Source organism: Chrysemys picta, chromosome 10 (genome assembly GCF_011386835.1).
Source record: "Chrysemys picta bellii isolate R12L10 chromosome 10, ASM1138683v2, whole genome shotgun sequence".
Lineage (NCBI taxonomy): Eukaryota > Metazoa > Chordata > Testudines > Emydidae > Chrysemys > Chrysemys picta.
The window spans coordinates 15365708-15390716 of NC_088800.1; the positions used below are offsets into that span (position 1 = coordinate 15365708).

The 25009-nt window shown below is 48.8% G+C and overlaps 1 long non-coding RNA gene across 1 annotated transcript; it reads right to left on the reverse strand.

Annotated features, from left to right (window-relative positions):
• Positions 1-16640: 16640 nt before the first annotated feature.
• LOC135973905 (uncharacterized) lies at positions 16641-24430 on the reverse strand. The gene is made up of 3 exons (XR_010590952.1): positions 23739-24430; positions 22765-23174; positions 16641-22190 (listed from the first exon to the last, which is right to left on the reverse strand). It is a non-coding gene; the product is annotated as an uncharacterized LOC135973905 (long non-coding RNA).
• Between the last annotated feature and the right edge of the window lie 579 nt (positions 24431-25009).

Below are 25009 nucleotides of genomic sequence, written 5' to 3' on the forward strand. Positions count from 1 at the left end.
GAAGGGAGATAAAAAGCCTCATGCTTTCATGGCTTAAGCCAGTCTCTAACTATTAGGGGTTTGGGGGACACTTTCACAGGACCAGATTATTCCCACATCTGACTACTGTGGGGCTTCCTACTGTTTCCTCTGAGCACCTGGTGTTGGCCATTCTTCTAGATAGGATACTGGACCAGCTGCACCAGGGGGTCTGATCTACTACGGCAATTGCTATGTCTTTGCAAGTCTTTCCTGCAGGAATGTTTCATTGACAGGCGGGGACCTTCCCTTAGGTGACTGACAGCAACAAACAGCCAAATTTGCAGCACCATCTCTATCGGGGATCCATGAGTGCATGCAGAGCCGCATATTTGCAGACATGCCGCCATGCTTTGCAGACCCAGACACCTGCAGAGTTCAAATAGTGCACACAGGTGTTAGAATGTCTGGGCAGAAATTCTAGCTCTTGTATGCACACACATTAGAATAGTTTCAGTGCACAGAGGTGTTGGCACCAGTCAAGGACAGGCACAAGTATTTGCTTGGGACTGAAAATTAACACCAAAACATTCGTCATCTTCACAAAGCAACTGAAAGCAGAACGGCTGTGCAGCCAAAGGGCGAAGGTGTTTGATGGCAGCTCAGAAGATTGCAGGTTTGAGTCCTGCCACAGCTGGTTTGGTTTCCTTGCGTTACAAGTGCAAATCTTACAGGCTGGTGTGATGGTTGCCTATTGGCTTTTAACTTCTGAGCGCTGAAAGGTCACAGCTACTGGGGGCTGAGGCACTTCAGCAGAGCCCTGTTCAGTGGAATTCAAGGGCATCCAGAAGGGCATCTATAAGGCCATACAAATACCAGTTTGCAAGGGACACACGTTACAGTTTTATAGGGCTCTGAAGGCAAAATGAAATTTGGTACCAACGTAGGTTTGGGTTTCTGGTTAGCACTTCTTGGTGGCTGCACTGTGACTGAATCCAAGAGAGTTTTGCTAAGCAGGCTGCATGGCGTTACACAGATCTTGGGCATAAGTGGGAGGTATAATGGCTTAGAACAGGAGTCGGCAACGTTTGGCACGTGGCTCGCCAGGGTAAGCACCCTGGCGGGCCGGGCCAGTTTATTTACCTGCTGACGTGGCAGGTTCGGACAATCGCGGCCCCCACTGGCCGCGGTTCGCCGTCCCGGGCCAATGGAGGCAGCGGGAAGCCGCAGCCAGCACATCCCTCACCCGCGCCTTTTCCTGCTGCCCCTACTGGCCTGGGACAGTGAACCGTGGCCAGTGGGGGACGCAATTGGCCGAACCTGCCGTGTCAGCAGGTAAATAAACTGGCCCGGCCCGCCAGGGTGCTTACCCTGGCAAGCCACGTGCCAAACGTTGCCGACCCCTGGCTTAGAACAAGCATGAAGACTCAAGGTGACCAGGCCACATGGAAAAGAAGTGGACTGAGGACCAGACACTCCTCTGGTTTGAGCAGATGTAGCACTACTAACTGCAGTGAAGTTATGCTGACTTAAATCAGCCAAGGATTTGGCCATGAGAACTGACTTAAGGCTAAAATCTCAGCACTTATAAATAAAGCTAATCTGAATGGGTCAATCCAACACAGATCCTGTAAAGGAAAAAATGGTCTCTTTCTAAACTTGTAGGGCTCCCTGGTTAAGTTACTCAAACAGTAGAGAAAGGTGATCCAGAAAACATCATTTACTGGGTTTTTATAAAGCTCTCAGTGAGTCTCTTATGAGAGAGCTATTAAGGAGACTAAATAACTCTCGGATAAGGAGCAACGTCTTTTTATAGATTAAAACTGGGTTAAGGAATAGGAAATAATGAACGGCAGAGAAATGGCCACTCCTCAGAGTGAGGGAGGTTAATACTGGACCAGCCTAAGGGGTCTATATCGGGCTCATTGCTATACTAATTGTTTGGTGGAGGAAATGGATAGCAAGTTGGTGCTGTTTGCCAAGAACACCAAGTTCTCTTTGTTCATAAAAATCACAGGGTATTGGGAGGCATTCCAGATGGACTTTAAAGCCTTGAGGGAGGAGAGAATCAGCAACAGATGGAATTCAGGTTGCATAAAAAAAAAAAAAAAAAAAAACCCTGTAACAAATCAAGCAAATAAATTAAGCGTGCCCCAAGCAGAGTTTTTAACCACCACAGAGGGCGGGGGAAGGGGTTTTTTCTCCCCATGCATTAAGTGTCATGGGAGCTAGGTGAGCTTCTGGAAAAGAGCATAGACTCCCCAGCAGTGCGAATACACTGCTATGATGCAGCCAAACCTACCTTTAGACAGTAGTGTTACAGACCAGGGCTGTAAATATCCAGACAATTATACTGCAAGTAAAGCCCAAGTTCCAGAGCCCTAGAACTGATAACTATGGAATTTTCCATACAAACATCCTAGCTTCAGGATCTTCTTTGGCCGATGCTATCGCCCCAACAAGAAGGGGAAGGGAAGAGAAAAACGCTGGGGCCAGAGAACTAAACGGCCAATAGTCTTGTTGCTAGGAGAGACTCAGGCTTCGGCTAATAAAGAGACAGTTTTTATAAACACACACAGCATCCCTCACCCCTTCCCACCAAGTAGCCAGGACCCAAATGCAAGCAGGCAGTTGGGAATGAATCTTTCTGCTTCCTGCACAGCGGTTGTCGCCAAGAGATAGCCAGGGTCGTGCTAGACTTTCATTTGTGGCAAGAAGGGAATGCAAGTCTTCCCCCACATGAGTGAGAGAGTGAGATCATAGGGGCTTGGCACATGGTCAGCTCTGGAAGAGGGAACTCAGTGTCCCAGCTGTAGCAGTGAGCGGGGTGGAGACAGAGGGGAGGGCTGCTGTCTGAGAAAGAGGCACTGTCTTGCTCAGCTTCAAGCCACCACAAATCCCCTGGCTAAAGGAAGAACTCCCTTCCCGTCACTGAGCAATGGTCCCTTCCCTCCCCCTAGCAGTTCACTGATTCTCAACACGATGAATGCAGAAGGGCATTTTTAAAGCCCTTGCTGGCAGTTGTGTGAAATCGAAGCAAAGATGTGAATTGCCAGAAAGCAAGTCAACTCTACCAACCCAGAAAGACTGTTAAATATCAGCATTCAGATGAAGGAATCTGCACAGGGATCAGGAAAGATGAGGCCTTTGTATGGCAATTCCCAGAACTCTTCACTGGAAAAAACTCCCCCTAGGGGCAAGGATGGACATAGGCCATATGTTTGAATAGCACAGGGATCGGCAACCTTTGGCACGCGGCTTGCCAGGGTAAGCACCCCGGTGGGCCAGGCCGGTCTGTTTACCTGCCGCGTCCGCAGGTTCGGCCGATCGTGGCTCCCACCGGCCGCGGCTCGCCCTCCAAGCCAATGGGGGCAGCAGGAAGTGGTGGCCAGTACGTCCCTCGGCCTGGGAGCTGCTGGAAGCGGCGCATTGGCCTGGAGCGGCGAACCGCGGCCGGTGGGAGCCGCGATCGGCCGAACCTGCGGACGCAGCAGGGAAACAAACCGGCCCAGCCCGCCAGGATGCTTACCCTGGCGAGCTGTGTGCCAAAGGTTTCCAACCCCTGGTATAACACATAGCATGATGGGGCCTAACCTGCTTGAGGCCTCTAGGCATTATTGCAATAGAAACCCTAATTTGGCAGAGTCTGGTGTGTTCTAAAGATCTGTAAATAAATGAGCATCCAGAAGTATCTCTGAGATGGAGATAGGAGTCACCCCGGCAGGGCTGATTGATCAGGATCCAAGCAGAGGGATTAAACCTCAGGTGTTGGGAATCCCTTCCCAGACCCCCCCACCCCATAGGCAGGGGAATCCTCCATTCCCCCCGCAGCTCACGCCGTTCAGGGTTGATTACTGTACAATGTTCTCAGTGTAATGGAGTCTGAATCACATTGTACCCATCTGTATTTACCCAGGAGGATTCATTTTATTTTGGGAGATTATTCATGTTTTGGAAGTGAAGTCTTGTCCCAAGGTGCATTATAGACGAGCCCCTGGGATCCGTGTCTTTGACAAACAGCGTGTGTTCAGCCATTTCTGTTCTCCTGGAGGTTGGCAGTGCAGATCCAGCCGAGCTTGACTTCTTCAGGCTAGAAAGAGGGACTGACCATAGGGGAATGCGATTTGGAAAGGGGAGAAGAGAGAGAGAGCAATACATACAGGGGCCCAAGCCTCTCCAGCATTTTCCCTTAAGCTATCTCAAATCATCCAGGCCCACTCATTAATGCTTCCATATCAATTAATGCAAACCAATCCCAATAACACAAGCGGGGCTGCTAGCCAGAAGCACACCATCGTCGCTGAGCAGAAGAAAACCAAACAGCCAAACCTGCTGTGACAAAATCTACTTTTACTACTCAGGGCCATGGAAACACACCCACACCCCAGCTACTCAGAATAGTCTGTCCCCTCCCAGTGTAAGCTCAGGAGACGTTTTGCTCTCTGACACGCCAGCGTAAATCCAGAGCAAAGCCACTGACCGCACGGCAGTTATTGCAGATTTACACCAGTGTAACAAAGAAGAATCTGGCTCTTCAATTGTTATTAACAGTAATACAGTAAATAACCCAGTGCAGCATTTGCCTCAATGTCTTCACAGGCCAGGGTAAGAAATTCAGCAAATCCTTCCCTTCCCAACAGGAAAGCGTCTGGTTAGCGTCACAGTGTGCAGAACAGCTTCTTAGTTGAAATTATCTTGATTTGAATCATGTAGGTACTATAGAACAATCTCTGATCTTACAAAAATCAACCATGAGGGAATGTCACGTTTTGGCAAAGCCACCAGAGAAGAAGGGGAAACAAAGCCATGTTCAGTCAGCTTTGTGGGAGAACAGAATTTGTCCTGTTTTCTTGGTGCGATAGTCATCCCCATTTCAGTGGGCCACCATGCAACCCCTGAATCCACCTGCAGTTTCATTTCATCCAACTCTCTCATTTCTCCCGAAAAAGAAGGTAGCTGTTCCCCCTCCTCCACACACGCATTTCATAGACTCACAGACATTAGCAATGTCAAACCCCACTAGGTTCCATCACATCCCATCTCAGTGACTTCTGCAGGATTCTTTCCCTGTTGCACGTCACAGTGTTTTGTCCAGTCTAAACGTAAATGTCCCCAGCAATGGGCCTCCCACTTCTTTCCTGGGGAGATAGTTCCACCACCCTGTCGAGATTTTTTTTCCTGATATTCAGCCTAAATTTGCCCTTTGTTCATTCCATCCCTAGTTTTACGCTTCCTTGTGACATCCGCTGTGCTGTTAACACTCTTTGGATACCTGTAGACTGCTTCCAGGCCCCACACCCTCCATTAGCTGTCTCTAAGCCATAGTTGAAATATACTGTATGTGGGAGGAGAAATTCAGTCTGACAGCCATTTAACACTGCACCATTTGGCAGATTTAAATGCTATTTTAAATATAGGCTATGACACAACATACAGAAATAGCACTGAAAATCCCCTGTCATGTTCCATATTGTGAGGAGCTGAGAAACAAGCCAGGCTGGGAAGCTGGGTTATTTTTATTTATGTCTTTTTAATGTGTCTGTGGAAATGTGTTTTAAGGCGCACGGAGCCAAACAACCCTCATAGAAATCTATATATTCGTTTCCGCCTGGCATCTGTCCTTGTCACCACGCCGCCAAAGCAGCTTTGCTGGTCAAGGGCTGGTACGACCATATATTTATTACCAAATAGTCCATGACCTAGATGAAGAGACCTCAACCCTGAACTGATCCAGCTTTGCCACCCCCAGGCCTTGCCTACCTTTTAGTTATTTACACTTTTTTAATAATAGGATTTTTCTCTTCCCCCTAAAATAGCTAGCGGTAATTATTAACTTAAGGCTTCTGGTTCACTGACCCCTCTCACCAGGCTAGAACCTTGGAGCACGGCCTCGTGGGTAGAAACGGTGCAAGAGCAGCAGCCCAGAATTAAAAGGGAATGATGTCTGCAACGACTAATTTATGCAGCTAAGTGTAAAACACACAATGAATCCCCCTCAGATCAGCACTAACACCCCTGCAGCCAGAGCATTTCTGCTCATTTGCTGATTAACGGCTGCGGAGCAGATGCAGGCTGCATCCTGATTGGCTGGCATGGGGCAATCATTTAGAAAAGGACCCATAGCTGTCTGCTTGGTTTAGGAGAAACCTGCCTATACAAGTTTAAAAACAGAGCCAATGAACAGGCTGCCTTAAAAGGAGCGTCCAGATTTGAATGCGCTAATTTATCACAGTAATCAGCTATGGATTTTGCTCAGAAGCCAGGCCAAGATGACAGCAGAGCGAGATGACAGCCTCACACAACTGAGCAGAAACACGGCGGAATCACAGGCCAAGCCAACACTGTCAGTCACCAGCCTTGATTTCTCGAGGGGTGGGGGGGAGGGGGCGGCTTGATGAGCTTGTGATCTGGTAACAGCTGCAAAGCAGTCACCAGATTTGGATTCTCAGGGCTGGTAGCCGGATGAGGCTGCATCCTCGACATTGAACTTGGGGTGCTAGCGGGAGGGCAGACAGGAAATTCCTCCTCAGATGCTACCTCAAAACGTGGGCTTTGCAAGCTTCCATTTTATCTGTTTTTTCCTCTCTTAAGCTCCTGTCCTGTACACACGCCCAAGGCAGGGCACGCGATAGGAATCATCACCATTCTGTGCTCTTACATAGTACAACAACACAGGGAGGATCATGGTGGCTTTAGAGCCAGAGGGTCGAAAGCCAGATCACTTGGCTCCATCACTGACTTACTACGTGGCCTTGGGCAAGTCACTTAGGACTAAATTCTCCCTTGTTACAAGGGTGTAGGTCTCGAATAGCTACATTGGCTTCATTGGAGTGACTCTGGATTTGTACCAGTGTAACTGACTGCAGTATTTGGCCCTCTCCCTCAATACTCAGCTTACCCACCAATATAATGGGGCTAACAACATGGACTACTCTCATAGGAGGAGCGAGAGGGTTAGTTGATTCTTGTACAGCACTTTTAACACCTGGGCTTGGCACAGCTGAGGAGAGGGAAGGAGGGAAAGATAGCTCCAAGGTAAAACCACCATTGGGCTGCTCTAAAGTACACTTCCTGCAAGGGTCCCGTAATCAGTGGCAATAGACGTCTATAAAGAGAAGATCTACTTGCCTCTACTCTGTTCTATACCCACAAAAAGTTGTGGAACATGAAATTGACATGCGGTGGGGTTTTTCTAAGTGCCCCTCAATCCCTGTGTGGCCCTTCCACCAGACTACAAGCAGTTTGTAAGGCTTAGGCTTTCCCACATGGCCATGATACTGATTGATCAAGTGCCAGACTGAAGTCCCTGCTGAAGTTTCTATGGAAGGCCACTGGACTTCCTCTAGGTGCTAACTGATGTTGACCTTCTGTGTGCCTTCTGGGTCTATTGTACTTGTTATGGAGTAACTTACCCATGTGAAACGCAAACTTAAGGATGGGTCGCCCTGTGAGCGTGGAAAACAAAACAGACCCAAAGAGCCAATCGCAGGCACTAAGCCCACAGCTTGTTTGCTTGGAAGCCAGAAAGGAAGAACACATGTTTCTTCCCTCTTTGAACAGCTTGGGCCAGAATCTGATCTCAGTTAAAGCAATGAAGACCCCAAGAAACTCCATGTCTCCTTCCCCTTGACTATGCAGGCTAGGAGGAGGAGGAACCTCCCAGAAATTAGAATCCTTCATCCCTTCTAGACCCCTAATCGCGGTGAAGCGGGAACATGTGTTCCCATGAAAGAAGTGCACTAACCCACCACTGATATGCAGAGTTATGCAAAATGCCTGCAGCATCTTAACTCCTCCTTGAAGGCCTACTTCTGCCATGATGCCCGCTATGTCTTCTACTTACTCCTCTCCATTTATCTCAAAATGGGGTTTCTGTCCATCATGCAATGCACCAGCCTCACTGACTGTATCATGTTATTGCATCATCTTGCAAGCTGGTTAGGACAGGGATCTTGGGTTTTTATCTGTACTGAAAGCACCTAGTACAATTGCGGGGGGGCACTAAAAATAATAGACAAAACCCTCAGCCTCATGACACACCTGGATTCGGGTCAGACTCAGCCCAGTCTGTCAAAAGATTCAAGCTCCTTTACAGTGAGCCAGTGGTTGATTTCTCCCACCCGCTAAAACCTTGCAAAACTCATCATTCCCCGTAGCTTCTATGCAAAATGCCAGGGAGGCTCTGCAGAGAGATCTCAGTTTTGCCTTGCATTTTGGGTTCACTTGCACCTGGAACTCTGGCAAATTGATATCAGACTGTGTTTGCACAATCTCCCTGCCAGCCACAACCTATGTGTTTCACAGGGCTCTTCTGGTCAGTGCAGATTTCAAGTAACCAAGTTTTTTGTATTTACAACAGCCTTTGTCCATCCAAAAAGAACAAACTCAGCTTGTGACTTTCGGAAATAGAAGTGCTGTGGGTACATCCGTGGCAGGTACCACAAACAGAGAAGCTCGAAGATGGCAGCATTCTCCCTGTCCGTGCACTGAGCTGGCATCGGGCACCTGATGCTGGATTTGGTCCTCCGCAGTCAAATCTGATATTGCATCTTGCTGCCCTCATTTGTTCCATCACTGGCTTTCCCAGTGCAGCTGGTAGGTGCACGTATTCCCAGACTGATGTAATATGCAATAGCCATTCAAACTGATAGACACGATGAGCCAGTTCTATCCACTTGCATGAAAGAGCAGAGAAACAAAGTCTTTTGTCCTCTTTAATGTTCCACAATAGTCCGTCTGGTCTATGGGCCTTCCTTGTTGGCCAGGACATAACATTCTGTGGGAGATCAGCACTTTACACTAGCTAATCTCTCTCTCCTGTCTGACGATTCTCAATGTCACAGAGCCCAAATGCTTAAATATTACTTTACAATATGAGATACAGATGCTATAAGTGAGATTAATGCATGCAGCAACTCACAAGTATTTAATAAAGTTTAAACACTAAACATCCTCTTATAACTGCAATACCTATTTTAACAATAGTAGCTCACAGCTGAACCAACCTGATTCCAGCCATGTATTTGTCAGTGTTCAGCTGAGAAGTGGGGACTGTGGCATGAACTGGTACCAGGTCTGCCAGCATCACAAAAGCAAAGATCCCAAGACTTCCTGTTCCTCACAAACCTTAGTTCATTGCTTGTTTCTCATCTCTTCTCCAGCCTAAATAGTATTTTTCCCCTCAGACGTTTGGCACCAAGACAGCTTCCTCTTGCAGACACCCCCGCTCAGAATAGGCCTGGAGCCTCAGGGCGACATCTAGTTTGCACAACATGGGGCAGATTGTTGCCCCCTTCACGTGGCATGGCTCCTTCAGAACCCAACATACAATGCTCTGCCTTGATCCAAGCACAGGACGCTTAGATCAGAAGATCTGCAGCGTCCAGCATTCTGCATAGGCAGCATTGGAGAGCTGAGTGGGGCCCATATGACTCTCAGACCATAGTTTGCACTCGTGCTGGTCAGAAAAACTTCAACAGAACTCTAGTCCATCAGAATATACGGTTCCGTCAAAATGTTTCATGATATAAGGTCAATTTCACCAGAATTGTTTTGGAAGAAAACCAGGGGTGGGTGGGAAAGAGTTCTGACAGGATGTTTCGACATTTTTGCAACAAAATGTTTTGATTTTTCATTTTGAAGTGACTTTTCACTTCAAGTTTTTACAAATTTTGCATTCTAATGTATTGTTATAATATAATACCAAATAAAAATCACAACAAAAACAAGCCTTGTAGATCAAATCCAAATGATTTCTTTCCCCAGAGTTTTTCCCTTTGCAGAGAATTTTGAAAAAAAAATTTTGGGGGGGGGGGGGGGGCGCGTTCTGATTAGAAATGAAGCCAAACTTGAAAAATCTCAAAATCCATTGCAAAAATGGAACTTTCATCCTCCACAGAGGTCTGCTTTGGACATCGCTGATATAGGTAACTCTTATAGAAATGCAGGACTGGAAAGGACCTCAAGAAGTCATCAAGTCTAGCCCCCTGTGCTGAGGCAGGAGAAGATAAACCTAGAGCATCCCTGACACTGGTGTTTGACAAACCTCCACTGATGAGGATTCCACAACCTCCCTTGGAAGCCTATTCTAGTGCGTAACTATCCTTACAGTTGGAAAGGTTTTCCTAATATCTAACCTAAATCTCCCTTGCTGCAGATTAAGCCCTTATGTCTTGTCTTATTTCCAGTTGACATGGAAAACAATTGATCACGGTACTCTTTATAACAGCCCTTAATATACTTGAAGACTTATCAGGTCTCCCTGCAGTCTTCTTTTCTCAAGACTAAACATGCCCAGTTATTTTAACCTTTCGTCACAGGTCAGGTTTTCTAAACCTTTTATAATTTTTGTGGCCATTCTCTGGACTCTCTTCAATTTGGCCACATCTTTCCTAAAGTGTGGCACCCAGAGTTGGACAGCTGGGGCCTCACCAGTGCTGAGTAGAGCAGGACAATTCCCTCCCGTGTCTTACCTACGACACTCCTGTTAATATTCCCCAGAATGATATTAGCCAGAGGAAGGAACTGTTTATTTATCACTTATCCAGGATACTGACACATGCAAAGGCAGATCCCAGGGCACTTTTAAAGAGACAGACAATTAAATAACCTTTTCTGCTGTCTGAAAGTTAATGTGTCTCCATCCCAGGGGGGAGTTAGACCCATAGATTCCTCCTCTCTAGATCCTCCTTCAAAGAGTCTGTGAAACAGAAAAAATGATCTACGCTTTCCTTGCCTGCATCTATATATTAAGATTTCTCCTTGTTCTTCAAACAGATTGGCAAAAATTCTTCATTATGGAAGAAAATGGCAGCCACTGCTTTTCCTTTTCCACCTCCCCTCCTTGTGCATGAGCAGACAAGCCACAGTGTTCTCCTCCCCCACCAGTAGATTGCAGATTTGCTGTCACCATCCTTTCATCCCATGAAGCTGAAGGGCAGTTCATATTTCTGAACTGCAGCCCTTGCTGAGTAATAGAGCAACAGCACAGATATCCACAATGCACCGGATTGAGAAAATGCAGAAGAAGAAAGTTCACCAGGCCTAAGCTCCAAGACATCTTAAGACACCAGGGTCTTCTCAGGATTCCAGGCTAACGTGTCTGAAGTCTGTCGTAGCAGCTACAACATACAGATTTTGAACACCCTCAAGTTTGAGGATGTTTGGAGCCAGGATTTTGGCTCAGGCTACTACAAAGATAGATTTGCAAAAATTCAGGCCCAGGTTCAGACTGAGCTGAGAATATGGGGGGTCTGAGCTGGAGATCCTTGCTCAGGCAAAATCTCCTGCTACAGCAACTAGGAACTTTGCTATATCAGGCCCTTCTGCATCCCAGTCCTTTCCTCTTTCCTTGAAGCTTATGTTTCCCATAGTACCAGCCTAACCCACATGCATAATCAGAGACTTCCCAGAGAACATAATACCTTGTCCACTTACTTAACTGTGGGCTCTCCCCAAGTACAGATTGCCCAGCCAGGGTCCCATGCAGCCTTATTTCTGTATCATTCAGAAACACCAAAGAACACCATCACCATTTTCCTGTGACCATCTGTAGCTTATCTTAAATACCTTTGGAAATACCTTTTGGGTCCATGTTGGCTGGAGGTTGGACTTCATTTGGGATCTGCTTCCTGGCTTGTCCTTCCTTCCTTGTTTCTCTCTCCTACTCCTAAACTGCTTCATTGCACTCTAAAAAGAGAGTTTCCATTGAGAGCATTACAGTCACTGCCGTGGGAGTCTAGCTACTCCTTGGACCTCAGAAGAGGGCAGAACACAGAGAAGCTGAGCATGCCCAGAAGCTGCTAAATGGAGTTCAGTGGGAATGCTGGGAGGAGGCAGGGTCTAGAAGGAGGCATCTCAGCCCACACCACTGTGCTATGGAATATTCTGATGTGGGGGTCCCGCAATCTCTCCTGTTGAAGCTGTTCCACCTTAATTAAACAATTAAATAATTAAATATTAATTGGACCAACGACAGTGGTAGAATGACTTTATAGCTCAGTGGTTCGGGCACTCCCTTAAGTGTTGCCAGATCCCCGTTCGAATCCCTTCTTCCCCCTCAGGAGACAGAGGGACTTGACCTGGGAGTCACCCACATACTTGGTGAGAACACTAACCACTAGTAAGCTCTCCCCTGCAGCTGTTTAGTTTCAAGTCCTGCACGGCACTTGGGTCGATCTTCCCCAGCTCATGGGTCACTGGCAGAACGAGGCGCAGCCCTGCAGCAGGGACTTAGGTGCCTGTCTTTGAGGGAGGGACGGGGCTTAGCACACACCTCTCTCTCCAGCGTCTCCCATTGTCTAGTTTAGGCGACTGCTTGCCTAGTGGGATGGCTTTGTGGATCGCAGTCAAAGGTGCCTGTGTCTCCCATTCGGGAGCCTTAGCACCTAACTGAGGCTTTGTGGATCTCAGTGTTGCTGTGATTTAAAACGTAGGTGTCACATGTTGCGACACCAAAAGCCCTTTGTCGATCCTGCCTTCAGCATCTCCTCCTTGGGGAAGAGTTCTTCACGTCCCCAATAGAGCCCTGGGGAGGAATTGAAACTGGCCCAGAATGTGCCATTAGGCACAACCCCATGTGAGACAGAGAGGTTCTAGATGGTACCTGAGGTGCAGAGAAGTTAAGTGACATGCTCAAGGTCACATAGAAAGCCAATGGCAGAGCCAGGAATAGAACCCACAAGTCCTGGTTCCCAGTCTCCTGCTCTAACCAGTGGACAATACTCCTCTCCAAGAGCTGGCAATACAACTCAATGGTCCTAATTCCTAGTCCCACCTTTCTCCTCATCCCCTGCTAGTGCCCCAACCTCCCACCGTGCTACCAAAGGCGGAATCTACACCACAACCCACCTGCCTGCCTGCCTGGGGGGAGCATCGCCACCACCTTGCTGTGCACCTTCACTCCTGGAGGGGGCAGCCCAGCAGCAGCACGTGCTGGTGCTTCCAGGAATGGCACAGGGGAATAGAACAGGGAAATGGTTTCCCTGGTCCTCCTTCCCATCATGCATGACATGCGACTGTTTTGTCTCATCTTCCACTGGGCAAGGTCTTGTCTTCCCATGTTTGTGAAGCACCAGCACAAGCCCCCGCGGCTCCTGATCAGGACCTCCAGGCTCTGTGATAATGCAACTATAATAAATAACAATGCTCAGTGGGAAGGAGAAGGCCCCTCTCAGAAGCATGGCCTCTGAGAGGGCGTGATGGCATCACAACGTGGTGTTGCCATTGTCACCGTACCTTTCCATGGTAGCACAATCTGGTCGCTGGGTACAAAGTGAGCTCTGGGCATCGCCAACCCAGCGGGCATTGTGAGCTTCCCGCTCATGTGTTGCTTTTCGCACTGGGGATGGGGAGTTGCACAATATATTGGTGCCACTCAGAGGGGTGGGAGGGGCAGCTGCCAGCCACACTCCTGCCCTCCCCCCTTCTCGCCCTCACCAGCTGCGCTAGCAGCTCAGCTCTCTTTCTTTGTTAACCGCTGAATTCATCTGACAACTCAAAGAGAGCCAGCGAGAGGAGACAGACCTCGCAGCCCCCAGTGGCCTGTGCCTTCCCCAGCTCCCCCTCTGCCCTCATTTGCAATGCTTGAGTGGGGATTTCTCTATTTGCTAAGCTAACAATGCAAGTTCCCAGGGCCTGGGATGATGATGACATCACTGCAATGCTGGGGGGCGGGGAGGGGGATTGCACAAGGCAGAGGCGGGCGTGGGAAACCGAAGCATCTGCTGTACAAGTCTCTGCCAACTGCTTTCAGCCTCACTCAAAGGAATCCCAGGGAATCAAATGGGGGCAGAGAGCGCAGGGAGGGTCATGTGACCAGAGGAGAACCATAATTAGCCTCAGGTCCTCTCCCACCAGCCTAGTAGGGAGGGGGATGGTGGATGGGGGGCATGGAGAAATCCAGGCCTTCCTCAGCTTTCCTTCCCTTTGGTCTCCTGTACCGTGTCTCTAGCTCTCTTCCACCCCATCCCTTGCTGTCATCCTACTCACTGTGGGCAAAATGATCCCCTCTCTAGCAAAAGAGCACCAGGAGCCTGCTGCGCTGGGGAAGTACCCAATGACCCCCAGCATCCCTCTAACCATGCTCAGGCCCTTGGGTGTGTCAAGAGCAGGGTGTCCTGTGAGTAGTGTGCACCAGGCCCATAAAGTGACAGAAGCAGCTATGGCAGAATGAGCCCCCACCCAAGGGCCGGTAGGGATGGAGTGGTTAGGGAGCAGAGGGGGAAAGGGAGGGGAGGGGAGAGGAGGAACTAGGCCAGGACTGGGGGTGGGTATAATGGCAGTACGAGGACGGGGGAGTTGGATGTGTAGCAGTGATCTCCCACAGTATTAAAGACGGCAGAGGTGTAAGCTCAGGACAACCAAAGCAGCTAGAAGCATTTATTTGACAAGAACCGTTTGGGCCATAATGTACCACGGCGCTGGTATCACTGCAAGCAGGGAGGTAGAAATGCCAGAAAGGTGGTACAGCCAGGACAGACTCATCCCAACTGAGAGTACAAGCAAACCAGGTGCGAGGAGGGCACAGGAAGGGCAAACAACAGGGTGAGAGGGTACAATTAGTGCCAGAGAGCAGGCTAACTTTAATGATGTGGACCTGGTCCCTGAGACCCTCCCACTAATTTATTTCAGCTATCAGACAGCAACAACTGCCAGTCACAACAGGCCTGGGCTGAAGGGAAACAGAGACCTGGGAATAAAAAGCTTATCCCATCCCTGGACCTTGACCCTCCAGGCCACCCACACCACCCAGTCCAGTATCCCTGATTGCTCACCTCTACCCCTCCCAGAATACAAGGAGAGGTGGGCCTGTCTCCAGATGCCCTGAGGGGGCTCCCTAGCTGCTGCTTGTAGCTACAGCAGATTCTTGCCCCTTGCGTGCAGCTCCATGAAAGGGCTGTTGGGGGTTGCACCCTGACACAGACCTGCCCCCACCCTGAGGCCAGTTTGTTACAGGGTAAAGGTGGCGATGGTATTTGCAAATCCCTCAATTACACAGGCCAGAAGGCTGCTCAAGAAGAGGCTTTATTAGCAGTTGCCTTCATTAGCTGCTTCTCCTCCACAGCTGCCTAATTATGGCCACCATTAAACTCTCACTGTCTCCCCTACCACTGCCCTGACTAGGGTGACCAGACACCAAGTATGAAAAATCAGGACAGGGGGTGGTAATAGGAGCCTATATAAGAAAAAGACCCCAAAATCAGGACTGTTCCTATAAAATCGGGACATCTGGTCACCCTAGCCCTGACCCATAACCCCCTTATTGACCTTAATTACACCTTCTTCCTGGGATGAGCTGGGTAAGCCTGCCCACCTTCCTGGGACTCAATAGGTGAGCTGGGTAAGACCATGGAGGGAGGTTCACTAATTGTTAGCTTCCCCTGATCAGAGGAGAGTGCAGGGGGTGGAGAAAGGCAAGCCCCAGCCCTGTGTCTTTCAGCCAACCACATGCTGTATACCAGATGTTTGCTGCTGAAAGGCTGAGGGCTGCCCTCTCACTGAGCTAAGAGATGGTAATTAGATCACTAGCGGGGCATTGAGGAATGCAGTGAAAGAGGCTCCCACCTGAGCTGATGGGGCTGGGCCGGGCCTGCAGCTGAGCTTGCCAATTTATTAGAAAAAGGAGGGGAGAACAAGGCCCCCTGGCCTAGGGAACCCATAGAGCCCACTAGACAGATTTGCACAGCAAGTGTAAGGGGGAAAATGGGGGGCAGCCTGTAAAGCACTAGATGGGGACTCAGCTGCTCGGGGTTCTAGGCCCAGCTGTGACCTTGGGTAGGTCACTTCACTTTTCTGTTTCCTCTCTCTTGTCCCTTTAGGCTGCAAGCTCTTCAGGGCAGGCATTGTCTCTTCTAATATACATGCAGTGCCCAGCACAATGGAGTCCTGCCCTTGATTAGGGCCTCAAGGCTCTCCTGGAATGGAAATAATAAATATACTCAATACAGTCACATATGCCCAGTCGTGTGGGGAGGCACAATCAAGGGGTGGATCTTCATCTGCTGCTGGGACTGGCTTGGAGACCGTTTTCCCTGTCCGTTTTCCCTTCCTATCTTCAGCCATCCCCATCACAAATACAAAGAAATAAAGGGGAGATGCAGACATGTCCAGAGACAGCATCTACATGTAACAAACCCAAATAGCCCCTTCTCACTCCACGCCTGGGTTGGCTACTGCTTATCTCTTCCTTTCCTCCGTCTCCTCAAAGGCACCAGCACTACGATGACACAATTCACCTATTCGCTATTAGTTTTAACGCACTTGCCCTCTACCCTTTCTTTGTCTCTTTACTTCATGTGTTTGCCTGACATGCTGGGTAAGCTCTTCAGGGCAGGGACCCTGTCCTCATGTCCCCTGTAAAGCATCAGGCAGAGCTATGACGCTGTCTGAACATTTAATAACAATAACAATGTATGCAGGGGGAAACCCTGCCCTGAGGAGCCATGCTGAGGGCTGAGTTAGTCCCTATGCCAGCCTGCTGCCACAAACCAGCATGGCTCAAGGCAGACTTCTAGGCACAGAGCCTTGAAAATACTAAGCACCTAACTCCCATTTATTTCAGCAGAAGTTAGGAGCCTAAATACCTTTGAGGATTAGGGCCTTGGCACTTTAGAGCTGCTGGGAAAAGGAGCAGCATGCACCCTCATTAGTCTTAGCATATGTTGGCAGCTGTACTTTTCCTACAGGGGTCACACCCTATGGCAGTGGTTCTCAACCAGGGGTATGCGTACCCCTGGGGGTATGCAGAGGTCTTCCAGGGGGTACATCTGCCCATCTAAATATTTGTCTAGTTTTACAACAGGTTACATAAAAAGCACTAGTGAAGTCAGTATAAACTAACATTTCATACAATGACTTTTATATGCTATATGCTGAAGTGTAAGTACAATATTTGTATTCCAATCATTTTATTTCACAATTATATGGTAAAAATGAGAAAGGCAGCAATTTTTCAGTAATAGTGAGCTGGCACACTTGTATTTTTATGTCTGATTTTGTACGCAAGTCGTTTTTAAGTGAGGTGAAACTTGGGGGTACACAAGAAAAACCAGCCTCCTGAAAGGGGTGCAGTAGTGTGGAAAGGTTGAGAACCACTGCCCGACTGGCTTGCGAATAACATGGTGCCCTTAAAGTTCCTTTCCAGGTGGTTTCTTTAAAATATCAAACATGGGCATTGTCCCATCACATTTGCTATGACCATCCCTGTTCCTGAGTAAGGAATAGAGCACTTCAATTCTTCTCCTCCCTTTTGATGAATGTGGCCAAAGCAAAGGTCCTCAGATTAAAGGGAGGAGATTGAAATAAACAGCCCTAGCTTCCCACACAACCCCTCTCTGCCTTGCATTTGAAAGATACCAACTCTTCTCCCCACCTCCCTCTTTGGGAAGAGATCCAAAAAAAAAAAAAAAACCCACAGGGTAATAAAGTTCTTATTTCCACCACATTTGCCATTTCCTGGTCTAAGTAAAGAGTGTCATAAGACTGACAAGCTAAAAGCTGCTGATTACTGTGGATTCATGGCATTTATTCTCCCACTGAAAAGAGCAAACATCAGAAATAATGTGGTCCAGCCTGCCTCAGAACCTAACCCTGCAATTAATCAGCATTCATGTGAAGAAGGTGCAAGAGCATCTGATATGCACAGGGAGAGAGTAATTAAAGTCAGATGCATTCGTCGCTTCTCAGAGGCATGGGAAGAGCCACCACAAATCCTGACCAAGGATATTGCTCTCAAAACTCCGCGGGTGCTACGCTTCCCGTACGTATCAAGCCTCTCTCAGCTTGGCAAAGGCCTCTCCGTTGCTGCCCTTTTCTGTTCACCCATCCGAACTGCTCTCAACAGCTCTGCAGGAGAACGATTCTCCAGCTCTGCCCTTTTGCCCGTCCATCCCCCTCCCTAGGAACCTCATTAGCTTGTTTCTGTATACCCAGCCCCATGCACTGTGAAGCTCTGTTCAAAATTCTTCTAGTCTGGCCCCTTCATCCATCTCAGCCATTCTCAGCCCATCTCAGGGTGAAGGTCTGTTAGCACAGCTCCTGTCCAGCTGTCCATCTTGTCTTGGGATGAGATCTACAATAGGTAAGGCTATGATTTAATCATGGAGGTCACGGCAGTCACGGATGCTGTGACTTTACCGGACCTCTGTGACTTCTAGGGCTTCAGGAGAAGGAGGTGGGACTGTGCGCCCCTGATCTGCAACTAGGGCTGGCTGGAACAAGGACCCTGCAGCCCCAGTCCTGCATATTCCTCCGGGGGCTGCAGTGGGGGCCACGCGCCTCAGCGCCGCGGCTTCAGCTGGAGGCTGCAGACGGGGCCATGTACTCCAGCCCCGTGGCATCCCAGACTTGGTGGGGGCTACAGCCAGGGCCATGTGCCCAAACCCCACAGCTTTCACCAGGGGCTGCATCTGGGGCTGCGCGACCCTGCCCGGTGGCTGCACCTGAGGCCGTGCGCCCCCCTTGTGGCTTCCCAGGGCCATGTGCCCACCCCCCTCCCCTGCTGTGGCCAGGGCTTGGCGGGGGCTGTAGTCGGGTCCACGCACCCCCGTCCCGCAGCTGCGACCAGCTCTGGAGCGGGGGCTGTGTGCCCCCTGTGGCTGCGCCCCTGGCTGAGGCCACTGGAGCTGGAGCCCCTGCCATGGCGGGGGTCTCAGCCTGTCAGTCCCCCCTCTTCCATGGGACTCTATTTCTCCCCTCTACCTCGCCCTGCCCCCAGTTATTTTTAGTAAAGCAATGGACAGGTCACAGGCTCCAAGAATTTTTGTTTATTGCCTGTGACCTGTTCATGGCTTTTACTAAAAATAACTGTGATATAATCTTAGCCTTAACCATAGGGACTAACTGTGACACTGGCAGAGCCGGTGCCAGCTCATGCCAAGGGCCCCATGTCTCAACTGAACACTGACAAACACAGAGCTGGAACAAGTCTGGCTCACCTGTGTGTTAATATTGTTAAAATAAAGAGTAGAGTTATAAGTGTGTTTAGTATTTGGACTTTATGGAATGCTTGTACGTTGCTGCCTGCATAATCTCACTTATAGCATCTGTCTCCCATATTGTAAGATAATATTTGAGTGGCTGTATTGCAAGTCTCTGTGACTATGTAAATCACCAGACAGGACAGAGATATTAGTTAGTGTGAAGGGCTGATCTTACACAGAAGATGTTATGCCAGGGTTTCTCAAACAGGGTTCACAGCTTGTGTAGGGAAAGCCCCTGGTGGGCCAGGCAGGTTTGTTTACCTGCCCTGTCCGTAGGTCCGGCCGATCGCAGCTCGCACTGGCCATGGATCACTGCTCCGGGCCAATGGGAGCTGCTGGAAGTGGCATGGGCCGAGGGACTTACTGGCTACCGCTTCCCACAGCTCCCATTGGCCCGGAGCAGCGATCCGTGGCCAGTGGGAGCCACGATCGGCCGGACCTGCGGACGCGGCAGGTAAACAAACCTGCCCAGCCCGCCAGGGGCTTTCCCTACACAAGTAGTGACCCTTGTTTGAGAAACCCTGTGTTATGCCCTTCCCAAAAGGAAAGGTCCATCAATACCAGATGGACAATTGTAAGACTTTGCAACTGGAATTTCCCTACGTGCCATCAACAAGTGGACAAAGGATTTTTGTTGTTCTGCTCTCCTTCCTGTGAAGATGAGTCATGCAAGTAGACTCCTCCCGTCAGCTGAGTTTGCAGCTCAGAGCACATGGTAGCAGGGGAATAGAAACCCCAAACCAAAGGAACTTGGTATCTCTGTGCTGCTTGGACTCCAGGGTGCAAGGTTCTCTAGGCATAAGCAAGAGATCCCCATCTGATTAGTCTTAAAGAATATATAGATTTTATGAATTATAGAAGCTTCTATTACCTTTTGAAATTTGAGATTGTAACTCATTTATGTACTTATGTTTACCTGCTTTAACATTGCAAATAACTCTAATTTCCTTTTCCTACTTAATATATCTTTATATAGTTTATGATAGGACTGGCTACAAGCATTGTCTTTGGTGTGAGATCTAAGTTGCAATTGACCTGTAAGTGACTTGTATTTTGGGACTGGAAGTAAAGTGAATATTGCTGTGAGTCTTGGTGTAAGGAACCATCGATCACAAAGGTAGGCTCACCTGAGTGGCAACACTGGAGTACCCAAAGGAACTGTCTGTGACTCCATGTTAAGGCTGTTATAGAGCCTGAGGGTTTACACTTGTTAATCGGTTGGTGAAATCAAAGTATGGAACTCACAGCCAATGTGGAGTTTGTGCCCTGGTTCCTAACAGTCTGCCCTGAGTTTGGTACTCACGCTTTTGAGTCACTGCAGACAGCATTATACTTACCGTTTGTGCTCCATCAGATCCCAAGGCCCTTTCCTCGGGAATGGGGCTGTTAACCTTAGTTTGTGACCACATTCCAGTATGGGTCATTACACTTCTGCTGACCTATCTTGGAATTTCAGCTGGAGAGAGGATTCTTCTTCACTTCCTTTCCGATGCTGCTTCTTAGTCTTACTCTGCAGTGTGAAACAGCATGCAACGTTCCACCACAGAGGTAGCTGCATTCCAGCAGTGGGGGAAGTGGTTCCTGTGTACGTATTGCTCACAAAGAGCGCTGGGCTTCTTTGAAAATGAAAGGCATTACAGGAATGCAAAACATTATCTTCAGCAGCTGCAAAGGCATTTATTGTCACACCGCTGCAGCAGCAAAACTTCTCCAGCACTGCTCCTGTCCCTCCATCCTCAGCATTGTTAGCCCACTGCAGGTCAGATTACCCACACATCCTCCTTCCTCAAACATGCCCAAAAGGACACCCCACACACAGACATGCACCCGGCACATGCAAAGAATCACTTTCACCCATGCACACACACACCTGTGCTGACACACAGATCACCCCCTTTAATTGTGCACCCTGTAATTCCCAAGCCAGCACTAGCACATGCCCTTACTGCATTTCAGCAGCCTTGAGGCTGCACAGCTTGCCTTGGGGCAGGGGGAGGGAAGAGCCACTCTCTTTTCCCCTGGCTCCAGTCCTATTCCCCACAGGGGAATGAGCCATTTGTTTAGTGAAGTGAACGAGAGGATTTGGGGAAACGCTATTTAGTTTAGCTTCCGCTTATTTGAACCTTGCCATGTCTCAGTGATGCAGAAAGGGGAGGGGGGAAAGGTTCCTGCAGGAGAAGAAATCCTTCTTGTCTTCAGGTTGCCTTGGACTAGCGCTGGCTCACCCTCTCTTGGCGTTGGGCTGGCTGATCTCGTAGAGACCTTTAATCCACAGGGGATCAGTAAATTAATCCACTAGAGCATGAAGGGCCTGAGCTGTGTTTAATGGCTCCCCTTTGTGCAAGGGAATGGCTAAATGATCATACAAGAGAAAAACCCACACAGGGGTCAGAGGGGATGCAATAGGAGATTAACCCTCCTAACCCCTCTTCAGTCGACAGGGAAGGGTCAGACAAAGGGGCCTGACCGGCCACCATGAAACGATCAGAAATAAGAGCTCTGGAGACCAAGATCAGGTGAGAGGCAAAAATATACCAATTAGTCCAGCCCAGCAGAGAAATCCTACTGGCCCCAGCTCCCTCTGACCTGAGCTTGGGCTGTGAGAGTTCAGTGCCTGGCTCTGCTTTGGGAAGCAAAGCCACTAGCTCCAATACTGTCTAGGCCAAGATGAGCTCCGTCCCAGTTTTTTCATCCACCGAGGCAAGCGCTGTCATGGACCTTTCTGGCGGCAGTTGTTCTTGGCGTAGCACTGTTCGGTTCTAGGTTGATTCCCTGCCTCGCAGTTTAGCCGGATGCGAGCTAGTCACACGTGCGATGGTTTTGCTTCTACATGCCAAATGAAGGCAATTTTAAACCCAGGAGATGGGCAATGGGTTAAAGAGCCTCTCACCTCCAGGCTGCCATCTCCAATCCAGCCTTCGATCAATAAGGAGAAAAAATTGTTACCTGTTTCCTGGCCTATGTGATATGAGTTCTGGGAGAGTCTCACACCAGTTCCTAGTGGACTATCACTATTATTAGCACTAATTAATCTTCTTATTGGCAGCCTCAGCAGAGAGGCCAAGGATTGAACGGGTCACATTGACCCTACCCTCCCATTTCACCCCTACAGGGGGATCCCTTCAGGACAGGGGTTGAAGCAATGAAGGGGAAGCTTACGCTGTCCCTGCCCAGGCTGTTCCAGGTGTGTGGTGAAGCAGAGGGCTCATTCTTCGGGCAGCACTATTCATGAGCAGTAAATTCACAAGTACCCTAAAAAAATAAAAACTTTTTAAACAAATGACTCTGCCTCCCCTTCCCCAAATCCTCCTGCTCCCAGCCCCCCTCCCCCCCCGCCCCAGCAGGAGCTGTAGCACCAGCCCTCGCTCTGAGATTCCCTGCTCCCCTCCCCCTCCAATTTTCTTTAAAAGGAGAATAACCTGCGATCATTTTTTTTCCCTTTCTGGAAACTAATGGACTCCTTAAATAGCAAAAATTGCACCCTGTAATTAAGATCTTGCTTTTTAAATGATTAATCATTCTAACCCCTTCGAGCAGCATCCCACTTACTGCTCCTCTCACATTGAAATGCAGATCTGAGAGGGAGGGAGTGGAGCAGATCTGCCACAGACTAGAGTAGCAATTAAACCTTCCCAGCTGTCGCTTGGCCACTGTCTCCTTCTGGGAGTAGTGGGTGTTTTCCGTGGTTCTCTGCTTGGTGTCCCCCTCTGGATCCTGCTTTTGACCCTGGGACCTGCACCCCAATCCCTGTTTTGTTTTGGGGTTTTTTTACATTTTTTTGTCCTTGTGCTCTGTTGATGTCTGCATTCTGTGGCCCCTCCCTTACCTGAGGGGGCGGGCCTTCCATTGCTTTGGTGGGCTCCAGCCACCAATCCGTTGTCCAATAGGCTGCATCTCCATCTCTCCCAGTGACCAGCTGTCACAGAGACAGGGCCACAGAAATGTCAGCTTAGCCTCTGGTAATGTGCGTCTGTATTTCCACTCCGGTCTCCATTGCCATCTCATGATGACATGCGGAAATTCAAACACAAAACTACTCCTAGCCTTAGGGGAAGCCACCTGCATGTACTTGCTCCCAGGCATGAGGTGTGAAGAACATCCCCCTTAGGTAACACACAACCACAAAATAAAGACAGCCCAGCAAGGCTATGCAGCATGCAGACACTCACAGCAAATGTAGAATCAGCAATTGGTCCCCATCCTTTCCACACCACAGGGGGTTTATCCCCATCCTCTCTAATGCACACATAGAATGGGGGTTAGAAATAAAATCATTTGGCTTTTGAGGTGATAAAAAAACATATCAAGGGACCTGGTCTCATCAATGATCTGTGGCTCCTAATGACAGGTTTCAGAGTAGCAGCCGTGTTAGTCTGTATCCGCAAAAAGAAGAACAGGAGTATATATATATGCATCCGAAGAAGTGGGCTGTAGTCCACGAAAGCTTATGCTCTAATAAATTTGTTAGTCTCTAAGGTGCCACAAGTACTCCTGTTCTTCTTTTTGTGGCTCCTAAGTTATTAAAATCAAGGAATGAATATGCAGTATTCTATATAAGCTTGTACACAGCGACATTGGCTATACACAGGCACACATATCACCCATCAAGTGGCTTCCCAGAGCCCTGGGACATGTCTCCCATCGTGTTCACGCTTTCCTGGGATGTGCCATACGTATCTGAAGGACATTGGAATATTTCATCAAGCAAAACATATTATTTAAACCCTATCCAAAGAAGTGTCCTTCTGGCCCAAAACCCCCCTCACCTTCTTCCAGCCCAAGACATGCTGGAAGAAATACCTTGAATGTTTTCTCTGAACATGCAGGTTAGGTTCCAGCTCATTGCTGGATGGCAGAACTGCAACATGATGCAACCCAGCCAAGCAAAGGGCAGTCACTTTTCATTAATCAGCGTAGTGTAATCCTGCTGGTTTAAGAGGTTAGGATGTCAGAACCTGACAAATAGCCCAAAGTCACCAGATTTCATTCTTTTCACTAGAGTAAATGAGATGAGATTTTATTCCCTGTATAAATCCAATTAAACCGGCTTCTCTATATTGTTCCCCCACCCTTCGCTCCAGGGCCACCTCACCATTTTTGTCCTCTGTCTGCTGAGCCTTATACTGAGACTCCATCAGTGCATGAAATTCTCTTTCTGGCCAGCAGAGGAAGAAAATGGCTTCAGAGGAATTTGGAATTGTAGGGACGAAATTCTGTCCCCACTGAAATCAATGCCAAAACTCCCACTGGTTTCAGTGGTGCCAGGATTTCACCCCAGTCTCCACAGCTCCAGAGTGAGGCCTAGCTGGCAAAGCGAGACCTGGACTTTATTAAGAGAGTCTTGGCAGGGGCTGTTCAACAGAAGGGAGTTGATCACTAGAGTTTTTATATCTCTGAGCATCCTCGCTCTTTGCAGCTCTGAGTCTACTGAGATGGGGACAGAGAATGTGAGGGGAAAGAATGGCATGGTGGGGGAGGGAAGGAAGAATGGAACTGAAGATAAAGGGGGAAAGAGAGAGAAGAGAGGACCCTCCCACGGGGCGATGCGGGAGGAGATGAGAGGGGAGCATTTTCCCAATGAGGGTATGAGTGGGAAGGGGGCAGCCCAATTACTTTTACCTTTAATATGCTTCCAGACTGCATCATTTTTTCCAGATATCTTTGGGGAAGGATGATTCTTGGGACCCTGTTGAGATTTTGGTGTCAAAGCCTCCACTAAATCTAGTTCTTCCCTTTACCTCCGTCTCCCCTACCCACTATCATTCTGCATGAGTTGCGATGTAACACCTCTGCCTTCAGCTCCCCTATGCTTCATATCCTAGAGCCCACTAGGGAGTAAGCAGCCTCCTCCCCAACACCACAGGAGTCCACACTTCCAAATTTCCCACTGCAACATTGCCCCTCCAGCTCCACCTCTGAGCTCCAGGATCAGCGATAGCCTTAGCAGGTACAGAGAGGAGTCCAGACAACTGTGTTATCACCAGAGTGAAACATGGCTGTTGTGGCATCTATCAGCCCTGGATTTGGGGCTTGTTTACACTACGACTTCAGCTAAGTTGAGGGGACCTGTT